Below are 12,532 nucleotides of genomic sequence, written 5' to 3' on the forward strand. Positions count from 1 at the left end.
GAAATATCTATTAGTTATGACTTTACTCATAAACTTCAAGCTCCCGTCAAATAAAAATTACGAATGTTTAGAAAAACTAAACATTAGTAGTAAGAAAACCCCTCCCAAAACACTTTTTTAAATTTGCCACTGATTCTCAGTATAAAATGATCTTCAAGGTTGTATCCGGAAGATTATTGCTAAACATATAAACGAAACGAAATATTAGTTATGCCTGTACTCATAAACTTCAAGCTGCTCCCAAAGTACTTTTCTAAATCCGCTATTGATTATTTGTATAAATTGGTATTCAAGGTTGTATCTGGAAAATTATTGCTAAATCATTGCATAACTACAGTATAACAGAAATGTGGAAATACGGTTTGACGGACATATTGAAAAATGTATGCTTTGACGGATATATAGAAAAACGTAAGTTTAACTTTCATGCTAGAAGCTGGAGTACTAAGCTCTTAGAAATGAAACACGGATGACAAACTAAAATGATCTAGAGAAGGAAAAAAATGTCAATAACTCAAAAGTTAAAATAAAGTTAAATAACCTGTAAAATTGCCCTCAAATACTACATTCTTCATGTTAGCTTTAATTCGTAAAATATGTGCTCCATCCATCTTGATGGTGAATTACAGAGCTAAATATGGCATTCAGGTCGTGGAAATCTTATCTAACTATAGAATATACTATAAGAAAGCTATTTGGATAGAAAAATCATGAAAATGAAAAAAGCCAAAATTTCCAAAATTCTCGGTTTTTTTCCAAAAAAGCCGGCTTTTTATGTGAAAAAAACTATCGATTCAAAAAAGCCGGCTTTTTTGCATCTCTAGTTTTTACGTTGTTGTCACACTATGCAAAATATCTTCATTTTGAACTTATCATGGAAGTTCCTGACTTTTTTAGAATAAAATTTTATTGTAAAAAGTGAGTTAGAAACGTGGAAATGACTGCTATGTAACTTTGTGACTAAAACTACAAAGATTGATGAGAAATTTTGAAAATCGCTGAAACACTGCATTTCAGGTCAATTGAGGGCGTCTCGTATTACCTCTTTAAGAAATTTTGAAGGAGTAATAAGAGACAGCTGTATCTTATTACTCCAGCTCAAATTTACGTTTATTTAGCGCATGTGACGAGTGTAATCTCGTATTTTTATATATATAGAAGGTAAATAGAAAAAGTTCTACTTTGGCAAGTTGATAGAGCATTATTTGTTAATATATGTATGTTTGTTTCAGCTGTGTGAAATGAAATAGAGACTTATTGAGTGCATAGATAGATGAACAGTGAATAGACAGTGTAGGACTAAGTATAATCCGAAAAGCAGTGCAGATAGATGAATAATGAATAGACAGTGTAGGATTAAGTATAATCCGAAAAGCAGTGCAAATAGATGAACAGTGAATAGACAGTGTAGGGCTAAGTATTATCCAAAAAGCAGTGACAACGAAATAACTAAAAATGCCAAAAAAATATAAAACAAAAAATATTCGTTGTCAATTCGACCCAGAAAATATGAAGAAAGAAATTGCAACAGTTAAGAAGGGAGCATCAATCAGAACAGCAGCAAAAAAATTTTAAATGCCGCCATCAACACTAGGCAAACACTACAAAAATCCTGAAGACAAAATTGGAGCTGGACGGAAGCAAGAAATCCCCCCCCCCCCAAAAAAAAAAGAAGCAGCACTTGCAAGGTATCTGGAAACATGTGCCTTACATGGAGAAGGTCTGGCCAAATTAGAAATGTTAAACTTGGTGAAAGAATTCTTGGACTACAGAAAACTGAAGTCTAGGTGGAATGATAATAAGCCCTCTAATGACTGGTTTAGCTTATTCTTAAAAAGGCACCCAAAATTAAGAATCCGAAAGGGAGAGCAGTTGAGTAACCAAGAGATTGAGAGGCGCAGACCTCTTTATAGTGAATCGCTTCTATAAGGATATCAAGAAGCTATACATTAGAGAAAAGTTAGCAGAAGGCGATGGAAAATACATTTACAATTGTGACGAAACTTCATTTGCACATGACCCACGTGATGTCCATGTCATTGCTAAAAAGGGTACAAAAAGAGTTTCAAAGAATATTGCTGGTTCAGGAAGACTGTGCTAGCTGGTGGTGCTGCTCATGGTACAAAGATGCCACCTTTCATTATCTTCTCTGGAACATACGTTTGGAGTACCTGGATTCCTGAAAATGATTACCCAGGAACAGCAGAAGAAAGGCTGGATGGAAGAAACCATCTTTGCTAATTGGTTTTCAGAAGTGTTCTTAAAGAACATCCCTTCAAAGATGCAGTGCAACAAGAAAATCATTTTGTTATTTGATGGTGTTGCTTTCCATGTCAGTTATCCATTGATGAAAATGGCATATGATAACAATGTGATTTTGATCAAACTTCCACCAAACATAACACATTTTATGCAACCCCTTGACTTGACAGTTTTCAAGCCTCTAAAAAGTGCTTGGAATAATCTAATGGTGCAATGGAACCAGAAAAAACCCAGGCACTCCTCTTCCAAAAGAAGAGTTCTCAAAGAATATCAAAGTCCTGTGGAAAGAGCACTTCCATCCAAGGCTTTTAGTATCAGGGTTTCTTCACACTGCCTTGTTTCCAGCAGATGCTTCACGGTTTCCAGAAGATGCCTACAATCCTATAAAACTTAAGAGATTTAAAGCTATTAACCAAGCTGCAGATTCAAAAGATGGTTCTGTGGCACCCTCCAATAATGCCACACTGACTTCTGTGACACCTTCCAATACACCCAGACCTTCTTCTTCAGCTCTCTCTCTCTCTCTCTTTTATTTATTTATTTATTTTTTTAAAAAAAAGCAAATCCTGCTTTATCGAAATCTCGTACAATATGTGAAACCTGAACGGAAGTTCCAGCTACACCAATCGAACAGGAACATAAACTTGGAAGTTCATCATCTTGCCAAACAGATAATTATGTACAGCCTTTAACCTCGTTCGAGAACTTTATTCGGCTGAAACTTACTGAACGTGTTATGACATCTACACCTACACCAAAGCTGGCAGGGAAGCGCAAAAAATTTCTAACAACAAGGGTGAAAGCCTACATCCCAAAAGGTTATGGAGAGGATTAAAAGGGCTGAATATGCAAAGACACAAAAATGTGACAACTACAGGAGAAAGTTCAGAAAAGCAGCCCAAATATAGCAAACTAGATGATACTGCCAAGATTACCCAAGCAAGAAACCTCAACCCAAAAAACGCAAAGTCAGTGCATCCTCGGAATCGGAATCCAGTCAGGGCCTGTGCATAGATAGTGACAGTAAAGAATGCGCTTTGGATCAACTAATTTCATCATCCGATAAAAGTCTGCCAGAAGAAATTAATCCAACCAGAGTAGAACCTTGCTTAGAAATGTATTATGCCGTGTATTACGATCTTGACTAGTATATTGGGAGGGTTATTGCTTTCCCAGATGAAGACTGTGCGAAGTTAAATTTTTGAAAAAAGAACTAAGTGGCTTCAATTGGCCTGCCCATGATGACATTCGAACAATGCCATCCAGATTTGTGTTTTATGGGCCTATCAAACTGCAGGGAAATGGGCCATTCCAGATTTCCAGGGAACAGCTCCAAAAATTTGTTGTGTTTATAGTAAAGTGAAAAAGGGACTTTTGAAACCAAAACAGGAAGATTAAATGACCCTTGTTCTTCTGGTAGGCCTAGGTGTTTGTAGGACTATTCTTTATATCTGTTAAACTCATACCTATATGCCAACAGTTATTTTTTTGGCCTATACCTTTTCCTATGTTTGTTTAAGTGATCCAGCCTAAGATAATAAATAAGGTCTACCTGCTATAATTATGTTATATTAAGTTTAAATTACATTTATGTTGTTTTTGAATGTTAACTTGAAGTTTACATAGGCTAGAATAACAGTTCCAAACTCTTCTGTACATTTTTCATATGTTCATTCTACTGTACATCGTAAAAAGTTTAATATTTATTTTACATGTTTTTCGAAAATGTAGTTTTACATACATTTTACATAAAATTTCGTCAACAATAGGTTTACAATATTTTTCAATGTTCTCTTCTTATATGATTACAATTTAATAACTGTTTCAGTCCATTTAAGTTAGCTAAAAGTATTTTTAAAATGCGGTATATTTTCTTCATTCTTATGCGGTATAAAGAATTTAGGCACTTTATTTTTTAAGTTCGACATTTTCGACATTCTTCAGAAAATTTCTTGTCAGTATTCTTTTTTATTTTGTAGTGTCAGTTTTATCCACGATGTACCTAGATTTCATAAAACTCAACTATGCTTTGTTTCAATGGTTTTTGATATTTAATACTCAGGCAAATAAATTTTCTGAACGAACTATTATGTTTCATTTTTTATATCTTGATATTTCGGGAACGTATGTACATATTTCAGATCTGAAAATAGTAAATTGTTCAGAATTGTCTGAAGATGATTTTTAAAACCTTTACTCATTTTCTATTCTATTTGTATGAGCAGTGAGAGCCCTGTCTTTTATTACCCCTAAGGGGTAATACGAGACCTGACTTCAACAAAATAATTCATTTTTTTTAGTACAATCACATATATTTTTTTTTCTAGTTCCTCAAGAAATCAATGGAAGTGCTAGAACTTTTTTTTTTGTCTTTTATTACCCCAGCCTCCCCCCCCTTGCGCAAATGTAGTTTGATTTTATCCTTTCCTTTTCCTATATTTTCTCTTGCTTTGGGTATCGCAAGCTTCATCGTCAGGGTCTGGCCTTATGAAGATCAAATCGAGAAGCGAATTATATTGGATATTTTGGTTCCTTTTTCACTGGGTATACTTCTAAAAGTACACATTAAATTCCTTACAAACTTCGTCAATCAACTGTAAAATACATATTTGTATTCTTACTAAGAATAATTGTTACTGCATGATTTTTTTGGAATTGCCACTGTGTTCTTAGTTGTATACAGTGAAACTTGTCTAACTTGAGCACTTACGTTTCCATTGAGAAGCACCCAAATTACACAAAGAGTATTTTAAAACAGATACTATTATAGATTTATCCATTTTCAATGCAAATTAAATTTGCAATACAGAAATATTGATAGAATAATTTATATTTAAGGTGAGTTGACTTTGAGTTTAACGTCCCTTTCAGCAGCGAGGCTACATGAGACGGGACCTACTGATTAACGTGGAATGCGAACCCCACGAGTTCCCGCTGGGAATCAAGCCCGAGTCTCTTACACCAAAGGCGTGTACGCTAACCGATTAGCCACGGAGCTCAATTTATATTTGAGAAAAGAAAAAAAGAACTCAATTTGTCCAGCTATGGCAGCAAATCTAACATAAAAAAGCGGGCAGTTTGAGAATAGGGCCATACTATACAATCCAAGCTTTTTTATAATTTTGCTTCAATATGTGTTGAGTTGTTGAACTGGGATAAGAAAGGAATATTAAAGAAAGAACATCAGAACCGATCATCGTTTCGCTGTTAACATCTTTCTGTTTATAAACAAGATCACAGAACTGCAAAAAGTGATAGAAGTTCCCTGATTTGAAGAGAAAAGATAGCATGTGAGCCTTTGGTACACGTGATCCAGGATTTGATTCCCGGTGGGAGAGCACAAAGAATTTAATTTCATTATTATTGACTTTCATTAATCATCCGCCTCCTTTTGCTATGGAACACCAGCCTGATAATTCAATCGCGACCTTACTAACATTCTTGATAGGCATTCAGAAAACCAAATCGTGACCAAATCTATACATAAACTATTTTACTACATTTGTTCAAAAAAATTCTCCTAACATTTCTTTTCAATATATATCTTATGTTTGATACAAACAATATCAGAAACGTAGCTTCTCAAGTACCAACATAACATTAATAAAACTTACATAAAGCGAACGACATAAAACATCAAAAAGATATTACAATGCTAAACTGTTATTTTTAACTACAAAGACAACAGAACATTGAAATTCATGAAACGACACGTTCGATAATTCAATCGCAACCTTCCCAACATTCTTCCCGGTCTGCGCAAAAGGAACATCCTATGTTTTTCACATAGTCCTACCACCAGACGATTCCCTATGCCCTTTCAGCTTCTGTCGATTTCCTCGACCACCAACAATCTACGATTGAGCTACTCGCCCATCTCCTCGGTATTCCTGGATCTCCTGTCGACTCCCGCGCCATCAATAACTTTTTCACTCAACTGCTTGCCTAACATCAACAGCTAAATCGTCCACCTGGCCTTTATACTGACCACTCCATCTCCTACGATCTGATCAACCTCGGACCTCATCGACTCCATGTCTATTAGGACTTTATCGGCCTTCTCGTCGAGCCGTCCTCCTTCCTCAGACTGATCAGCTTCGGTTAGATCCCTGGAAGCTAACTAGCCACCTTAGCCGAACTCCTTTCCCTAAAAAATGTCAGCCCTTAGATTATCAATCTTCCCGTCCTTTACATATTTTTTTTTTCCATCATAAGTAGAAACCGGATGTTAGGCAAAATGCCTATTTTTTAATATTAAAGACACGATCAAAAATAACGTTTTAAAGTTTATATAGAAGGTTATAATTTCAATTTAAGTCAATTTTATTTTGCCTATTTCGCCATTTACTGCCTAAATAATTGCTTTAGTGCCTAATGCTGCCTATTCTATGCATTTTCTTCAAAATAAAACCTGATTGGGAAAAATATACAAGTTCATATTTCAAGAAAGGATTCTACCTCTTCTTTATATAAAAATATAAGAATAAGAGAAACTAACTTATGGGCAGGTCAAGGTCAAGCTTCACCCCACTACAATAAAAGGATGAATTCGAAAGCAATGACACAGTATGATCTACATTCTACCCTCCCAGTTCCTCTTGTTTGCAACAGAGTTGCATTCCATAGATACACAAAAGAATTAACGTTCTCTAAGTTCTCAATTCAGCATAGTGTTCGTCTTGTGACCGGCCGTATGGTTTCTAATATCGTATATGCATGGTTTTGTGAGCAAAAGAAGCTTTTCTCAAGATGCCTAAAGGAAGACACATCTTTGAGTAGTAAATTAAATAATTATGTGATGATTTTTGGTTGTGATGTATTTACAACTGACGGATACATGCTTTATTGCAAGTTGTGTGAAAAGACAGTGAATTGTGCGGAAAAAAATCACGTTACGCAACACTTATAAACTGCCAAACATAAATCTTCTTCAAATAAAAACCAAAAATTAAGCAAAACCTTCACTGATTACCTAGTACGCTACTACCAGTCGACAGTCTCAGTTTTCTGCAGATAGAACCAGGTATACTTCTGGAAATTAAAAAATGATTCTTTTCTTGTCAAAGTACACAGGTGAACAGGTATCGAGTGAGCCAACACTGCGCAAATATTACGTTGACAGTTGTTATTCGGGTGTTATTGAAAGAATTAGGAAAGAAATTAGAGGGAAGGAATTGAGTTTCGATTGACGAAACAACTGATGCCGCGGGACGGTTACTTGTTAATGTTGTAATCGGTACAATGAAACATCAGCCCAAAATATTTCATCTAACATGTAAGGGACTGCCAAAAACAAATAGTAGAGCAATTGCTCAGTTGTTCGCTTCCTTTCTGAATTCGCTTTGGACAGATGGTATTAAACACCTGTGTGTACCTGTGAATTATGGTATGAACTCCTGTGTGTATAAATCAAATCTAAATTACACCGTTTATCTAAATGCTGAAATACAGTGACGGTATGTTGCCTAAAATATTGCATTTCTATGTACATAATGACTGGAAAGCTTCTCTTTAGTTACGGGGGAGACATGGAGATATTTTGATCCCTCTCCAACAACTTTCTGAAACAATTAAAGAAAAAAAAAATACCCTTATGCTGTACTATAGAAAATCATAAACGAAAATGCACAGAAACCTAGTTTTTATATTAACAATTTCCTGCGGGAAAACTCCCAGACCCCCGACTCGAATGAAGGATATTCCAAATCCTCGGAAGATCCGCCCCTACAGAAGACAACCCCTAAATCTGCCCATGCTCAAAAGACGACGTTTATATGAATTAAGAGATACAGATACATACGAAAGAAACAATTGAATATGGCACATCAAAATATAAACTAGATGAACATTTAAGTACAAAAGGTAGGAAAAAGATACCGGTAACAAAAATGTCGGTGTTCTCAACTTAGAAATTATTTCTACATAAGAAATAAAATCCTTTAACATACAAAGCTATTCGTCAATTTCTGTGTATAAAAATTGATTTATTAAAGGTATTTAGCATCTACTCTTCAGTGATGGTATGTCTTGGTCACTGAAAAACCAGAGGCAGTATGGCATACCACCGCATACCGTCTCACTTCGACCACTGTGTATATATATATATATATATATATATATATATATATATATATATATACACTATGCGACAAAACAAACAGTACTGAAATCACATCGTTGACATTTATTTATTTGTTGTACAACATAACGAAACATAAGAAAAGTTGTCAAAAGGATTTCAACTAAATGGTATTCAACACATATTGTAAATTTACAAGGAATCATTCCTGTACATCATGTGTTCAAAATGTTGAACATTACGTTGCACATATTCTTCATAGCGGTCCTGTAGATTGATGAACATGTTAGTGAACACGGTTTGCTTGCTGGAATGACAAAGCAAATGACCAAATCTTTTCTCTTAACTCCGGTATAGTGGTAGGAAATTATCTGTTCGGAAAATTGCTTCCTTCAGCATATCCCGTATGTAGGCATCTGGAGTCATGAGGGGAGTGGGAAGGATATGGAAAATCCGTTCCACAGCAAATCAAGCGATGTCCAAATTCTTGTGAGCAGAAGGGTAAGTGAGTCACTTTCAGTGCGTTCAATAGCTCCGTCTTGCTGCATCCACTGTTGTTATAACGACAGATTTTTCGTGCAGTAAAATCCGCATAAATCATGCAAGACAGGGTCAATAATCAACTGTCGATTGATGTGGCGATTAAAGTACACATGGCTTTTCATCACTGAACCATATGTTACTGATGAAATCTTCATTTTCATATGCCATAGCTAGCACTCCAGAGCAATACAGTAGACGTCTACGCTAATCTCCTGCAGTGAGACGCTGCCCCACACCGTACGAGCGGAAATATTGCTCGACAATAAGTACCTCCTCCTCTGTTGTGTACAGTACATTATCTTCGCACCTGCACACTACGCTAGTCCACACACAACTGAGCACACATGTGGCATCCCAGCTCATACCACATAGCATCTGAGCGCCACCCATACGGGAATTTCAGTACTGTTTGTTTTGCCGCACACTGTATATACTAAAAGAAATAGGTATGTTTCTATATTCTCTATATTCTTTGAACATATCTGTGACTTGAATTTATTTTTTAATAGTATTGAGTATTTATCTTCATTATTTCGAGTTACACTTTAGTGCCTATTTTTTTAAATTTTAAGTGCCTATTTTACAGGTTTTTAATGCCTATGAAGTTATTATATTTCTAACGCTGTTACTATATTCCGAGATGATTTTATGTTCTAGTTAAATAAATAACTAATTAAACATAATTTTCGGTGCAGATTAAGAATAGTCCGTCAAATTAAAAAAAAAGCACTTTTATTGCTTTAAATGACCCCCTAAGACGTTCTCGACGGTTTTTACTGTGGCATACGCCCAAATATTTGTGTATAGATTGATAATATGCATACAAACTAATGTGCGCTGGAACAATCACGTGCTATTCTGTTATATGCAATTATTTCATCACAAAATATATCGCAATGTTTTAGAAGTTACGTAGGAGTTGCATTTACGGGTCCAGATACGTATTACGAGGACTTTCCCTTACGGTTATAAAAACTCGTTCGGACGTGTAGGTGTACATAAAAACTATGCATAACACACAAACCAACTTGCGTTAGCAGTGCTGGTCAAGTTTAGGCACATCACACTTCGAAAAATTTACAGGTAAAATTCTATACTCTGCATGGAATGAATGTTTAAAAGAAACAAATATCTGTACGTGCAGAATTAAATACTAAGTAATACGGCTGTAATTTGGGTTTAGTAGTAAAAAAAAACATTACATGTGCTTATGACGCTTAAATTAAGCGAATGTATATGAAAGATGACTGTATTTATTTTTGCCGGCGAAGTATTTCTGCACAGCATACAAAAAACTGTATTTTATATTTACAAGTGTAGTGCTACTAGTGTGAAACCATTACAAGTTCTATTGCAACTCGTATTACTGCGAAAACCCACGTGTTTTCACTACGCTCGTTATGTTTATATTCACTGTCGCTGACGGGCCTGCTCCTTTCAGAAGCACATCCGCGCGAGCCCATCAAGTTCGTCTAGTCCTGACTCGATTACATAACAGGGGTCGCCGTGGCTCAGTGGTAGAGCGTTCACCTCTGATGCTTGGGGTTCCGGGTTTGATTCCAGCCCCCGCCAAGTGAACTTTGTGGTGGACAAACACCGTGTGCGTGGGTTTCCTCGGGGTTCTCCCGTTTCCTCCCACTTTCTTCATTCCACCATTTCATTCATTATTCATCATCACCGTCTCCTTTAGCCTAACCGGCATAACCGTGGGACGTAAAACTCAAAGATTTCATTTCATTTTTTCGATTACATAACATTCGTACTTTTTAGTGGATACCTAGCACCTGTTGCTTAGTGTTTTTTTGCAGTGTAGCTTTTATGTCACACACCCGGACGCTGCATTTATATGCGAACTGTAAAAAAGAATTGTAACTTTTCAAAATTACTTCTCGTTTCCGCTTGAATTTCATCTATCCATATTATGGTAATGTCATGTCACCGAGTGCACATCTTTCGGAGGACAATAAGACAATTAGTGAAAGAATCGTAATATTTCAATAATTATTTCGAGTGTTGTGGCTAAAGATGACTTGCAAGGTACTAGGTGGCCATTAAAATTGAGAATGCTATCTAACCAAATCAAAATAGGAGTACAGCAGGGAGAGTTCGAGAGCGCGTCCGGAGGGAGCAGGTGCGGCAGCGATAAAGGGTACGCGCATAAACGAGAATAGTACAAAAAACATGATATCGCATAAAATCACGTAGGTTAGAGCACTTGTAATGGTTTCACACTTGTAACTACACTTTTTCCATATTGTACAGAAATATTCCAACGGTGGAAGTTAGTTAGATGTCTGATATGCACTAGTTCATTTTAATCCTAGTATAATCGTCGTAATGGTTTCACACTTGTGATATTATATTCGTAAACACGAAATATTAGTTCCCTAACTTATAAAAATTCATCCAACAGTAGAATTTAATGTTCTGCACAATCCTCTTTCATATCCTCTCTCTCAATTTAATTGTAAATTTATAATATTTATGACGGACTATTTTTAATCAGTACCTAACTTCCTTTGTGAATTAACGGTTTTTGTTTTTGAACAAATCAGCACCATATTCTTAACCTCTACACTAATTCCTTGTACATTACTGAATGTTTTACCTACATTGTTTTGCGTCATCTGTTGGTAAACGATGTTAAAAATGACATCTTGCTTATCCTTGCTCTCAAGTTTTTAATTTTACCCATAAAATTTCCAATTTGTGATTTGCATATTGATAATGCTACCTTTATTTTCCAGTACGTACTCTTATGCTTTTCTTTTAAATCAACACAAATTTTACCTGCAATTTTCCGTGATTTTGTTGCTCACAAGTTCTACCTTAACCGGAGTACAATTCAATTATTATCGTGACAGTAAATTCTTTTTATAAACTTTCGAAATTAAGTAGATCTGATAATTAACATGCAAACGAAGTATGTACACACACAGTGTTGCCATGATCTCACACCTCGCGATAACTGTACGCAAAAGAACAATCGAGCGTTGTATCCTCCGGAGGATCGTATACTAACATTTCTTGTCGCTATTCTATTTTTTAACACTTTTTGAAAATTGTATTCGGACATGTTTATTCAATTGCTTTGAAATTATGCGTAATAAAGCTGTTAAGGCAACAGAGCATCATGACATGTATTTTGAAATATAATATTAATATTAGTTTGCAGCATTGCGAAATAGCAGACAGAAGACACATTGTCTTGTCTTGTCGTAGACCATTACCGGTCAAACACGTAGGTTCACCAGCTCTCTAGTCTTGTGTGCTACGAGTAAAAATTGTCTTATGTGTACCTCACACGGAGGATTTGTGATTAAGGAACAAAATTGAATAAAATACACGACACAATTGGGAAGAAAGGACACAATCGGGAAAAGGTCAAAGTCAGGAAAAGGTCAAAATAGGGAAAGAAGTTCAGACAATGAAAGAGGACTGAAAGCCAAGTTGAACAGGGCAAAAAGTTAGAGGAAAATGGGAAGTGTAAAATGAAAAAGAACAAAGAGTATAAAAAAGAAGGGGATACACGTACGTGTAAATGTAAAAGAAAGTGTAAGTGTAGTGTAGGTGAATAGGAAATCCCACTCAAGTCTCTTCCTCACAGGGCACCACCACACACGAGGCACTCGCCGTAACGCCCTGTCG

The 12,532-nt window shown here is 35.8% G+C and overlaps 1 protein-coding gene across 2 annotated transcripts in view; it reads right to left on the reverse strand.

The window, feature by feature from the left end:
• LOC145693138 (uncharacterized) overlaps positions 1-12,081 on the reverse strand; it is a 73,080-nt gene extending 60,999 nt beyond the window's left edge. The window contains exon 1 of one of the 2 annotated variants that reach the window (XM_081768872.1): positions 11,675-12,081. The gene's annotated coding sequence lies outside the window, so the exon portion shown is untranslated. Of the gene's footprint in view, positions 1-11,496; positions 11,632-11,674 lie in introns of those variants that run through there. The other variant, XM_081768873.1, reaches the window with a different exon arrangement.
• Between the last annotated feature and the right edge of the window lie 451 nt (positions 12,082-12,532).

Source organism: Thermobia domestica, chromosome 8 (assembly GCF_964235325.1).
Source record: "Thermobia domestica chromosome 8, izTheDome1.hap1.1, whole genome shotgun sequence".
NCBI lineage: Eukaryota > Metazoa > Arthropoda > Insecta > Zygentoma > Lepismatidae > Thermobia > Thermobia domestica.